At 36.0% G+C, this 13,494-nt stretch overlaps 1 protein-coding gene across 19 annotated transcripts in view; it reads left to right on the top strand.

Annotated features, from left to right (window-relative positions):
• The window catches only part of MYT1L (myelin transcription factor 1 like), a 305,006-nt gene that overhangs the window by 179,019 nt on the left and 112,493 nt on the right, over window positions 1–13,494 (top strand). The window lies entirely within an intron of this gene.

The raw sequence follows: 13,494 nt of genomic DNA, 5'->3' as shown, positions 1-13,494 counted from the left end.
GCTGTGATTTTCATTTGACATATTTTATACAGCAGCCTGTTGTAGGAGATAAAATGGCTGATGTTTAGGCCATCTCTTTTCTGAATTGAGGAAGTGTTCAAACCAGTGTTAAATTATCCTGAAACTCTAAATAGAGGGTGTTTTTCCCATTCTTGAATTTTCAGCTTATAAAGCACTTGTGTTTATAAGAGTACATATTTCACAACAAATATGATTACTGCATGAAATGGGCATATGGGGTCTAGGAATTAAATTGAAATGACACATTTGGGGTTCAGAAATTTATTTGAAATAGGAAAAGATACTGAATAGGGCCACTCAGTCCACCCATGTTCCTTTTTTCTTATCAGTGAATGAAGCTTAGGGACAAGCCCAGAAAACACTTTCAAAATTAGACCAAGAGCAGTGATACTGGAATTACTTTGAATTACATTTAAACTGTATAAACCATAAAAGAATTATTAACATTTATTTTCTTAGTCTTTTCTTCACTCATAAGAGCAGTAACATTTTTGTTGCTATTTGAAGACTTTAGTTAGGTTAGAACACTGATTTAGGAAGAGTATCCAAAATAATTATATTTAAATTCACTTGTGACTTCTCATTTCCAAGCCATGGTTTCTTTTGTCTGTTTTCTTTAAGGAAATACAAACCTCACAGGTAATTAAAGAATGCACTAAATCCTCCTTTTCCCTCAGAAATTTCGTGACCTGTCAACAGTTAAGTGATATGATATAATGGCCTTTCTAGGTACAAGATTATAGGTACATACATTTCATTATACTTCATGGAATTTCTATGCAGATATCTAAACATACAGAAAGAAACTCTTTAGATTGAAAAATTCTGACTTTTCTTCTGAACCAATCTAACTTTGTGTTAGAGTTAGTGTCTGTGTTTGTGTAAGATCACCCTTTTGGGGAAAGAGATAAATATGAGGTTTGGAAAGATTACATGCAGTTTTGAGATGTTAATTCCATATTTTGCTTTCTTGACATGATTCTGGTATGTCAGTACACGAACAGACTGAATCTCAGAGCTGTTAATTAAATGAAATTTTGGGCAGATGCGATAAGAATAAAAATTGGAAATACATCAAAAATTCTTTTTTTTTTTTTACAAAAGAATTTGTTGGGCTTTTATGTTTTCTTGTCACCATGATTGCCAATCCACTAATCAAAATATATTTAACCAATATATGTCCAATTTAATCTAAAAACACAGAGTTCTTTGTTGAGATTTACAATGTACATTTTTCTAAAATTTCTGTTTTCTAGAAGAGAAGCACATTTATTCACAACCCACACCTACTAAATTTACCTTTTTGAAAGAATTTGAAGGAATTTTTCTCTTTTTCTATTTTGCTGTATAGGTGGGAAAGACCCTCAAACATTTCTACCAAGGAAATCAGACTGTCTTAAAAATTTGATGTGTTCAGGGAATTGCATATCTCAGCTGATGCCTAACAAAATTCTGTTTAGACTTACAGACCATTTTAATGAGGTTAAGACCTTTTCATTCACAATATTATACAAGCTCATTATTAGGAATGAAATGCATTTGCTTCCACTAGATGTAGTCAGAGCTCTCCAAAATTCTTTTTCTTCCAAATTGTCTTGAAATCTCTGGAATTCCAGGTGATTTTTTGGGGGGATTTTTTTTTTTTTTTGGCGGGGGGGAAGAGTTGTTTGTTTAGGGTTTTTTTAAGTGGTTATTGTAATTTTATCTTTGTGACAGTGAAAGCTCATACTCAGGTAGTACCTTATTCTTGAACTGAAATAAACAGATCCTTTCACATTTTCAGATAGATTCAGGGGATGAAATGTGGTTGAGCTGATAAAATATTAGATATAAGTTAAAGGAGAGTTTTATCACAGGTTTTTTGCCTTGGTTGTATTTTTAATTATGAAAGAGCTTCAAGGTACTAAGGGACTAAGCAGACTTTCCATGCTAGTGATGTTTCCTTTGAGGTGTATGAAAACACAAGACTGGAACTAGGTAGGGTAACAGTGGTAAGAGCTTGTTGTATCATTTCCATCTCCTTGATGTTTTTCTTTGTGTCAAATCTTAGTTGGAAGGGAAACAAAACCTTGTATGACTTGGTTGGTAGCTTCCTCCTGGGTCTTAAATTCCTGATGTCAGCTTGTTGGCTGGACATGCTAATAGATTAGATGGACAAGTTTCTCTAAAGGACACTTTAGGACAGAATGCTGGGATCTCTAAAATTAATGTGGTGAAAGCACCTCTGTCCAGTGACTGCATGGAAAGGTCAGAAGGATTAATTACCCATGTGGGCACTGACAAGAAGTGCGCAAAGTTGGATGGTGTCCCTGCCTTAACTAGAGCAGACTCTCTTTTTGGTGTGTGTTTTAGTAATACCTGGAAACCTGAAGCTAACATGGACTTTCTAGTGCTGGTCCATCACACACAGAATGAGCCAAAGCCTCAAGGTTAGAGTATACACAGATAGAACTTCAGTACCTGTTGTTTATGTTTCAAAGCACCTGAGGCCAACTGAACTGAAAAAGTGAAAGAAAACAAAGGTTGTGAAAGATCTGAATGCAAGATATAAATAATAATAATAATAAAAGCCATAAACATGTTCAGACAGTGATGGAGACAAGAGAAGAATTCAAATCTTAGGAGTGAAAACCAGAGCACCTCCCTGGGCCATGCCTCTGATGCAGGTTGTTTTAGTCCCTTGGTAGCTGTTCAGGCCCACTGTGCATAGCAGCATAAGAATGAACACTGCTTTTATACCTTCAGTACTGTCAATTAGTTTGAGCAATAAGCTTGGTCCAGATCCTTGCATGCTTTCAGCTGTGGATAATCCATATATATGTATAGCAGTGACTATGTTCCCACAACTGTGTTTTCAGGATGCCTTTTGACTAAGCATCTGAAGAAAAGCGTAGATTCAAGTGTTCTTTCACTGCAATTAGAAGAAACTTTGCCAGTTTCATTAATGAACTTCAGAGCAACAGGAATCACATTATATGTATACAAATACAAATGTAAGAGGTGGTCCAGTTTCTGGTCTGTTCTGCAGGTGCAAATCCCATTGTTACTCTGGAGTAACTGAGTGCAAACTGGCCTGTGTTATTGACTGAGTAGATGTGAATAATGGTTTCAGAAATACTGCACTTTACTTTGTTGCTCTCCATTTAGAATCTTTATAAAACAATATCATATATACCAAATAGGTGCCAATGATTTGCCATGTAAGTAGGTATGTAGACATATCATAAAAATCCTAACAAGATTCCATTAAAAATTACTGATTGCATACAGTGACTTATTTAAAAGCTTCTTAACAAAACACTTCTTTTTTTTTTCCTCAAGTAACAAAAGCAATTAGATTCTGTAATGGATTCATCACTTGCCAACTGCCGCATTTCTAACATAATAATCTAAAAAATAATATTCTACATATAACATACTCTAACAAATAAGAGACCTAAAAAGAAAATCTTAAGGAGATAGCATTTCACTGTGTATATTCATTTGGATTCTTTTAGAGCATACAACAGTCTATATTTGAAAACAGATACAGCCATGGTGTAGAAGTTAAAGCAAACCAATTGTGGTCTGAAAAAAATTGCATAAAATTTCAGTGAAGAATATTAAGACCAAATGATAAATCCTTAATATTTAAAATGGAAATACTGATCTAGCTTTTACTATAGCATTAATTTCTATTTGACTGCTGAAAATAAGAATTCAGCATATAATATAATTCCCTGGCAGATGAAATAAACATTACATCTGCCAGGGAATTTTTCATGTCTTTTCTTCAGGTCATATTTTATTTGTAAAGGATTTCATTAATTACTAATACAATGTCTTGCAAAAAAAAAAAGGCTAGTCTCAAATCCAAAGAGATATCATAAAATGATGTGCATTACTGTAATGTATGAATTGTCCCTAACTTTATGGAATACATTGCATTTTAATTTTCCACCAAATTTCATTATACTACTAGTTCTTTATTGCTTTACTAACCTGTCTCTGGTTTAGTACATTATACAGATAGAATTATTTTGACTATCTTTTAATTTTTAGGCATGAGATTTGTCACTTCATATAAAAATTTGAATTTATAAATTCCTTAGAGTTTAGCATTGCTGCTTTAATTAGGAAAAAAACAAACAAGTACTGCTGTATTGCCTTGACATTATATACTTGTATTTTAGTCTACATTTTCTAACAGAGTGAGTGAAATAATACAGGCTCCGAAACTTTGAAATTAAAACACTCAAATATCTCTCTGTTATTAGGAAATTACTGAATTTCTGTGCCTTGTTGTGCCATATTTCTTATTCAGATTTTTTCGTTTCGTATACCTTTTCACCCACCAGTTTGATTGCCATGGCTGCAGCCGTGGGTGAATAATTGCCTGTCTTCACAGGAGCATGTTCTGGAGCTAAAGTCGAGTGCTTGCTTCCTGATGTATGCCTCATTTGGATTCTGCCGACAGCCTAGGGGCTGTATTATTCATGCCTTGACAGATAGCACTCACTAAAAGCATTGGAACAGGGCCAGGTACTGGCAGGGAGATAGTGGAGCATTGCAACTTGCAACCGAGAGGAGCATCTATAATACAAAAAAGAGAAATCCTCATACCTTCCTTTTGCTGGTCTCACTTTGATGGAGAATTCATTTGCATCAAAATAAAATACCCTAAAAATAAATACATTTTTTCTAAACCATGCTTCAAAGTTTAACACAATTTTCCACGTTTAATTGCAAAGCTGATTTTAATTAGTAAGGCCCTGCATGTGAAAAATGAAGATTCACTTGGGTGAGTGTAACACATTGCAGTGTCTGCTGAATGCTCTAATTAATGTATGGCTGCTGTACAACAGGGTGCACTGTGGGATATTTATGAAAAATTCTGTGCACGCAGCCAGTCTATCTGTATTTTAGTTCTTGAATCACAAGAATAAATAACTTTTCCTCCCTCTATTCTTTATGAGACATCATTGTGCATGCCATCACCCTATCCATAAACTTTATGGCATGCCTGTCCTTTTTACTATTTGTCAAAGATATTATGAATCAGAAGCTAGAAATATATATTTTAAGATTAATTTGATAGCAGATCATGGTTACACGCTGTGCAGAACCAGAGGTCCACTGATGCTTTTGTGCTAAAGCCTGACCACAGAACAGTGAGGTCCTTACTTGTTGCTTGCTTTCATGATACTGTGAAAAATCCCACAGGATGCTGGAGGTATAGAGAAATGTGTATTCCTTTATCTCTCAGCTGATTGTCAATCTTTATTATGGTGTTTTTAATGATAAAATGATTCACTGAGGAAATACTGTGACACTGTCTATGAAATTTACTTCCATTTTCTTTAACAGCATATTTGCTAAAGACCTTGGGAAGTTGTGACAAATACCAAGAATAATATTATAAATACATTTTATATTAAGTAATTCACCATTCAGGGCTTGTAAAAAATATTAATAATGAAGCTTCATTGCTTTGTTAAATCCAGCTAAAGAGAAGTAAGTGAGCAAGTAAATAAATAAATAAGTGCAAGAGCATAGGGATTTTCAAACAGAACACTGCAAACAATAAATAATTGTGCTGACAGAGAATCCATAATGTATTAGAGGTCTGTATTGGCTGCTGTCTGGATTCAGCAATAAATCCTTTGTCTGATTGTTGATTAATGATTAGAAAGGTACAAAGCTGGGTCTAAACCATTGAGCAACTATCAATTGCAAGGAGCAGTTGGTGTGAGGCTCTGCATGCCAGTGGCTATTGTGTGGAGGTGACTACACAAAGGAACCACAGCTCAATTACTACTAACACCATCTGGATTGGGAGTAACTATTGCAGTGGCTACAAGTTGCAGGGCCTGCAAGTACTAGGGGTAGTAGCCATATAAAAACGGGGGAAAGAAAGTAAATCAGCAACAGGAGCATGGAGAGTGTTGACCTAACTGTGCAGCAGGAGCAGCAGAAAGCAGATTTAGGATATGCTTACTGCAGTGGGTGCCCTGGCTTGTATGTTGCTGAAATGATACTCTCCTTTTCTTTCAAATGGAAGGTGCTGAGCATATTTCTCATACAGCATTCCACTTGCAGCCATGGGGTTTTCTGTGGTCATATCTGTCTGGAGATGTCCCTGTCAGCCACAAAATGAATGAAGACCTTGCAGAAAGCATTGGGAAGAAAATTAAAAAACGTAACAAAAGAACAAAACATCCAGTAGTACTGGGGATATAATTTCCCCAGCAAGATCATGGAAGTAGCTATACACATTTTCCTTTTGCCTATGGGAAATTTATTTGGTTGGACTGGTAGGTTTGCTGAGTACATTGTGTTCTCTTAGGAGAGAAATAAATCGTTTGAGGTCGGATAACTTGTGCTTTTCATTGTGGAAAAGAGTATCTACAGAGTTGATTCACATGTGGTAGACAAGGCATTTCATTTCACTATGCCTCTGTTTCCCCATTTCTAAACAGCAAGCAAATTTTAGGCATCATGAGATATAAAGACAGAATGGGAGATTATTACAAATGTAGTAAAAAGACTGATGTTTATCTGATATTTAAATAAAGATCTCTTGAATGGTCATTGATGTCAGAGAAAGTCTAACTTTACAATTCAGTGCTTTTTTGATAAAAACATTCTTCTGGATCCTAGAGCAAAATTAAATGATTTGTCATGATAGAACAATTTTATATTTAGACTCCAGTGTAGTTTCCCAATGTCATGATTTGTCAATTATTTCTACAGTGTTTCTGTAAAAACATTGAGTCTGAGGTTTGAAAAGCTGGAGGTATTTAAGAAAATATTTTTGTTAATATGTATTTTAGTGAAAATGCAGTGACAGTTTTTAACCTTAAGACAAAACCAGAAAAGCCATAAGCAAGGCAGTGCACTGACTTTAGGGTACTATCTGTTTGGATCTTCGTACATACTCTTTCCAGCAGTTCTGAGCAGCAGCCACAGCTACTGTGTGTTGAAAAATGGCCTGTGCATTGGTGCATCCTAAGTTAGAGCTTTAGAGACAGGAAAATTTACTGGTGAATACTGGCAGCTGGATGGACAGGGAACCCCATCTTATTCCTTGCTTCAGTGTCCACACAAACACAACATGGCTTTGAGAAAGTTCAATCTCTAGGTGGCACCCATGCTATAAGAACAGTGTTGCCCTGCTCTTTTTTCTTCATCTCAGTGAAAATGATCTGAACTCTTCTAGAATCATCAAAAAGGAGGCAGGAGAAATCATATATGTAATAAATAGATAAAATTATAGCTCAGTTTTCTTTCAAATATTCATATCCAATCAAGCACCTCAGGTATTACCTGAGCTAGAAAAAGAATATGAAGAACATAAGAAACCAACTGTAATATGAAGGAGGCCTAAAAATACGCCATGATGTGTCTTTAAAGACTTCTGCTGAGGTTTTTCAATAAGTTGAGACAGCCCTTTCAAAGACATCACTTCTTATTAGTGGTTGATATGAAGTACTGCTTCTAGTGGTGTCAGCTCAGGACAGAGAAAGGACTATGTCTCCTGAGTGTCTTTGATGGCAATAATAAATCTAAATAAATGCATCCACAGAGTTAAAAGTGCCCAGAGGATAGATAGCTCCTGAAGACATCTTCAGCACTCTACAGCCTGTATAATGGTGACAACTTCAACCAGGTGACTGGACCTACAAAGTTGGTTTTCTGGCTATTCACCTGAATCACCCAAGAAAATCCTAAAGCTTACTGGTGACATGCAGAGAGATTCAAGAATCTAATGTCCTTTCATTATTTTCAAGAACTAGTAGTGTCATGCTGTGAGTATCCATGGAATATTGTAGAAGGGGTTTAATGCCTAAGAGAAAATATTCCTGTGATTGAAATTAGGACTGTGTCTCAAATCCATGAATTATGATGAAATTGAAAATACTATAAAATATACCAAGATAGGACAGGATATGATTTGCTTTAAATAACAAAAACAGTCATTTCAAAAAAAGGTTTTTTGCCTTCAGGTCCCTGGGACTGGAGCAGATTTCTCTACCATCACATTTTTTATTTAAAGTAGTGAGCAGGCCATTGAATTGGGTGCACAAGTAGTGGATGAATGCTTTCTATTCCACTGATTCTTGTGGAAGAAATTCACCAAAGATATACACTTGCTGCTGTTTTTCACCCACTTAATGTCTCCAGGAGAAAATCTTACCTGAACTTGATGGATGGGGAATGGGTGTTCAGAAAAAAGGCTAGAGCTAAAAGCTTGCATGCTTCTGCCTTAAGTCCAAAGGGTGGACTCTCATCAGTGCTCTCTTGTTTTGTGTCCAACTCTGAAGTCACAGTAGAACTGTACTTTAAACATTAGGCTTGCCCAAATCAAGAGCCATAGAATTGTTAAGGTTGGAGAAAGACCTTTGAGATCATAGAGTACAACCATTAACTCAGCAATGCCCAGTCCATCACTAAACCATGTACCCAAGTGCCACATCTACACATCTTTTAAATACCTGTAGGGGTAGTGACTCAAACACTTCCCTGGGCATCCTATTCCAATGCTTGGCAATCCTTTCACTGAAGAATTTTTTTCACAGTATTTAACCTTATACTCCTCTGGTATGATTTAAAGCTGTTGCCTCTCATCACTTGTTACTTAGAAGAGACTAACCCCCACCTGCCTATAACCTGATTTCAGGTAGTTTTAGAGGTCTCCCAATAAGGTCTCCCTTCAGCCTCCTCCTGTCCTTCCTCTACAACCCTAGTTCCCTCAGCAGATCCTCATAGACCTTTGAAAACATTTATTTGGGCTTCTTGATGCCATGCTAAGTACATAGCATAGATAGTTTATCTGTAATCTCTCCTCTGCTTATTTCAGTAATGCAAGTGCTTTTAAAAGCCCCCCAGTTTGTGATCTGTACAAAAACGCCACTCTTCCACTGTTTTCTTCTTTGTCAATAGGTTTAGGACTCCATCCGGATTTGGTTGGAGGTGTTTCCTCCCATCTTCTGGGAACTTGCAATCTATACTATAAAAAAGTTAAGATGTCAGGATGCTTGCATTTTTTTTTCTTCTTCTGTATTCAAAAGGAGAGGGAAGGATATAGTTTTTTAACTTTGAGCAGTCAATTGGAGACAGAAAGACTCCATTTATAGTTCCAGCATTAGCATTTCATACAGGAGACAGTCATTTTAGAGAAAAATTGTATGAATCCTTCACTGGTAGTAAAGAAGATGTCAGTGTTTTGTTTTGCAGAAGTATTAGAGAAGTGTGTACTCTAAACCTAGACTATTATGAAATCTCATGAGCAAGCAGTCTTCTGAGAAATGTAAAACAGAGCTTCAGTTACCCCTGGCAAAAGAGGATATTAAACAAAAATTGCTCACATGTTTCTGTGTGTTCTAGATTAGATAATGGCTAAGGCTGGGATTATGATTTCTCCCCTAACCATCTCCAAGTCAAAAGTTAATCTCTGTTTCTGTGAGGGGAAGAAAAAAGAAGAAAAAAAAAAAAAAAAAAAAGGGTTATAAGTGATTAATTCCAGGAGTGGAAAAGTGGAAATCCCCCCTACAGAAAATACCTTCTACCAGCGTGGATTACAGTGTCTAAACTTTGCTGCATGTTAAGTGCCTACATATCCCTAGGTATTAGAAGAGGAGCAAATATACCTCACTTGGATGTCAGAATTTCACTGTGCAGCTATGCATAGAAACAGAGCTGTAATGCTTTTGCTCCCTTGATAAACCAGGAGTTCGTGACTCTGCTACCACACAAGAAATTTGCATCCCTGACAGAAGTTGAGTCACGCCTCTGAATTCTACTCCACTGCCTCTTGGTTTAGACCATCTTTTTTATATCAAAAGATCATTTTTACAAAACCTACCAAGTGTTTTCTTGTTATTTAGGATTTGCAAGGACAGTAAGAAAAATGTACTAAAAATGCTTACCTTTAATGTAGACCTTGCTTGGGCATGGTTTCTTCTAGAATGATGAACGAGGATTAATAACCATATGTACCACTTCAGGAGAAGGGGCCAAGCAAACTGTCATCTCAAACAAAAGGATATGTCATACATCATGACATATGTGATTGATTTTCTCTGACATGAGTCTTCTAGATGTTTGCATGACAGTAGCTACCACACAAAACCCCCTGGTTTTGAAATTTATTTCTCGTAAAATTCCATGTATATCCCATATTTGCGAAAGGAAGTAGACGGTACAAAGCCCCAGTGAGATGAGTGGCTAGGTGTAGCCAGTTTACCAGGGTAACTGTATTTTATGCTCGTAAAGCTTTTTCAGCTGTTAACTTTAAAACATTTCACAAATGTAACTCAGTAGACTCAGACCATTTTGCAGTGTTAAGTACTTTATTTCAAATGACACCAAAGGTCATATCACTTGTAATGTTGTAATATGTTCATAACACCACATTGACTCACAAGACTGGTTTTAGCAACTTTCTACCAGCACACATTTATAGGGTACAGGGCTTCGGATAAAAAGAAAAAAAATAATAGTTTGTTTTTCTGTCTGAAAATGTAGGAATGATTGTGACACAATGTAATTGCGTGACTTTATTTTGATTGGGGCTTTGGAATTAACATATCTAGTTCTTAAAAAAAGACACTTAGTTTTTCTTTTTAATTCTGTGTGACATAAGGAATTACCAGCTTTACAGTTCTTCTGTCCCTTCCACAATGGTGAATTTGTTTCAGTGCTTCTATCAAGGCAAGTGTACTACTTTCTGAGTTGAAGTACTGTCTCTGCAGCATCTAGTTGTTGCTCGGAAATACTGACATTCTCAGAACTGACATGGCCTGGCTTTACTTGGCTTGTGAGACCTAAAGAGATCACAGAAAAGGACAGACTGAGAAACTGAGTCAGTTATAAAACAAATAACATTTTAGAAAGAATGCAAATAAATTCTGACTGTTATGTTAACTTCAAACCTTGGCAGTCAAACAGTTTCCAGTTATGTTATTAAAAGGATGTAGGAGGAAGGACTGAAGAGTTAAAATGGCATTGACTAAAAGTGGAACTATTTATTTAAAATATAAACAGAGAAAACACTTAGCTTTTTCTGGCTACTGTAATTGTTGATTGTTCTTTAAAAAATAAAGCAGTCCATCAGACTCAGAAATCGGTCTAGTGGAGAGCTTGATAGAACAGCAACAGAATTGTCATGGTTAGTTTAGATTTGTTAGAAGCAATTTTTTAATTTTTTTTTTAGGTATACTGTGGGCTAAAATGATCTTTTTTATAAGCAGGAATTGAATTTCATTCCTCTTACACCAGGGCATTTTTTAATGACATTGCTCTAGAACTCTATAAAAAACCACAAACTCAGAAATACAAAAGTTTATTGCCTGGTCTGAGAAATAGGGATAAGAGGATTATACCAACATTTTTTAAACAAAAAGGAAACTTTGAATCACCTGGTGAAGAGTCAAGAACAATTTACCTACTGACTAGATTGCAATATAGCTTTGCATGATATCAGATAATTTGAAGTGACATCTTACCTATGGTGCTTTTCATCCCTACCTTCAAAACCTTCCAGGTATTTTTAACATAAAGTATCATCATGCATCTGGTCCAACTTCTGTTTAGTACATTTACCAGTCAATTACAGATGAAACAACATTTTTCCACCATCAAATTTCTACATCTGGAATGTTCACAAGGAGCATTTCACAACATATAAATCAGAAAATAAGGACATAATTTTAGAGCACAACTATAAATAGACCTTTGGTATTGAAATTGAAGACAAGGATCCACAAAATTACTAAGTCTGTAGTTGACCAAACTTGTAATAGAAAACCAGTTTGTGTATTTCTTGAAGTGCTGCCAGTTTAGCTAATCTGTGCTGCTCAGGGCTTTCTACCTGCCAGAATGTTTGAGATTTGCAGGCTGTAGGTACCAGCATCCTCTGATCCAGACGACACAGCAGGTATTCTCTGCTCACACTAACATGCAGTCACCTCATTTCTATAGACAGCATAGCAGTCACACCCCTTTCACTGAAAAAAATCATGGTAGTTGTGCATCCTGGGCCAGCAGTGTTAATTAGGGAGCAACGTACGGCTTCAGTTTTTCCACTAGCCTGAATGGGTGCAAGCATCATGGTAATTCTCAAGCCAGAGCCATACCAAAATGATGAAGGTGAAGACTGACAAGGATCCTTCTGTCCTGGCTGTTGAAGTCAGGCCTTTGAGCAGAAGGAAGTGTGAGGTTTTTTACAGAGAACAAAGAACTTAGTCTGATAGTTAAAGGACTGCTCTAGAGGAACCAGATTTGGAGCCATAAGAGATTGTTTGGGTAAAACCAACCAACCAAAAAAAAAAACAACTAACCAAAAAAACCCCCCCCAAAAAAAACAACAACAAAAAACCAACCAAAAAACACAAAGAAAGAAAAAAAACCACCCACCTTAAAAACAAAAACAAAACAAAACCAAACAAAAAAAAAAAAAAAAAAAAAAAAACAAAACAAAAAAAAAAAAAAAAAAAAACAAGAAAACAGATAGGGTGTTCATTTCCTTGACAATTTCTTCAACCTTGATAAAATTTTTGAATTGTCATTAAAAAGAAAAAAGTCAGATACAGGTAGCATGCCACCTGTATCAAAACAGAAAGCAATAAAGTAGCCATACATACTACAGGCATGACTTTTCTACCTGAATCAGAGTGTCTTTTTTGGATTATGAGTCATATTTTCAAGACTATGCATAAGTCAGAGTTGCAAGTACATGCAGACATCAAGAACAGAAAAGTTATTTTAGAAGCATTCTTTTCATGATACTTCATATTTCTTAGTGTGGATATAGCACATGATTGCTCTCGTGACTCCCAGGCTTATATACCTACATGTTATCAGTGGGGAATTTATTATTTAAGGAGCTGATGACCTGTGATGTTGCCACAACTATTATCATGATAGATCCCCAGATAGAAAAAGAACACTTTTAAAAGTAACTAACTCATTGCTAACCAAATTTCAATGACATGCTAAGGATCAAATACCTCAAACTCTTAAAAAAAAATTAAAGTAATCTTTGAAGTGGCACACACTTTCTAAAAAGTTGGCTTTTATATTTTAAAAACAAAGAATCTTTTCCCCCTCTTGCCATCTTCCTGTTACACATTCCTATTTCCAGTTGTTTCTCAATTTTACTCTTTGGTCCTTGGACAAGAATATTATTCTGGACCTTTCGCCATTCAGTCTTGCCACCTTTCCTGCCTATACATCTTTAAAACTGAGCAGCTGAAATTCAGAGAGGGACAACTGCCAATTTCTCTTAAAAATCTAGCCATAGGAGGTATATTGGCAGCAGATTTTCAATGGAAAATGCCATTTCCTCCCACAGCCCAGCTGCCACATTTAAACCATGCTGTGTGGGGCTTCCACTCTCTTGGGAGGCTATTTTCATTTGCCTTCAGAGATTCTTCCACAGTCTAATGGAACTCACTGTCAGCTATAAAAAGCAACATTATGTGCCATAGTATT

Source organism: Lonchura striata, chromosome 3 (genome assembly GCF_046129695.1).
Source record: "Lonchura striata isolate bLonStr1 chromosome 3, bLonStr1.mat, whole genome shotgun sequence".
Classification (NCBI taxonomy): Eukaryota; Metazoa; Chordata; class Aves; order Passeriformes; family Estrildidae; genus Lonchura; species Lonchura striata.
Note: the sequence above shows the minus strand (reverse complement) of the source record. Positions and strands in the feature narration are given on the sequence as shown.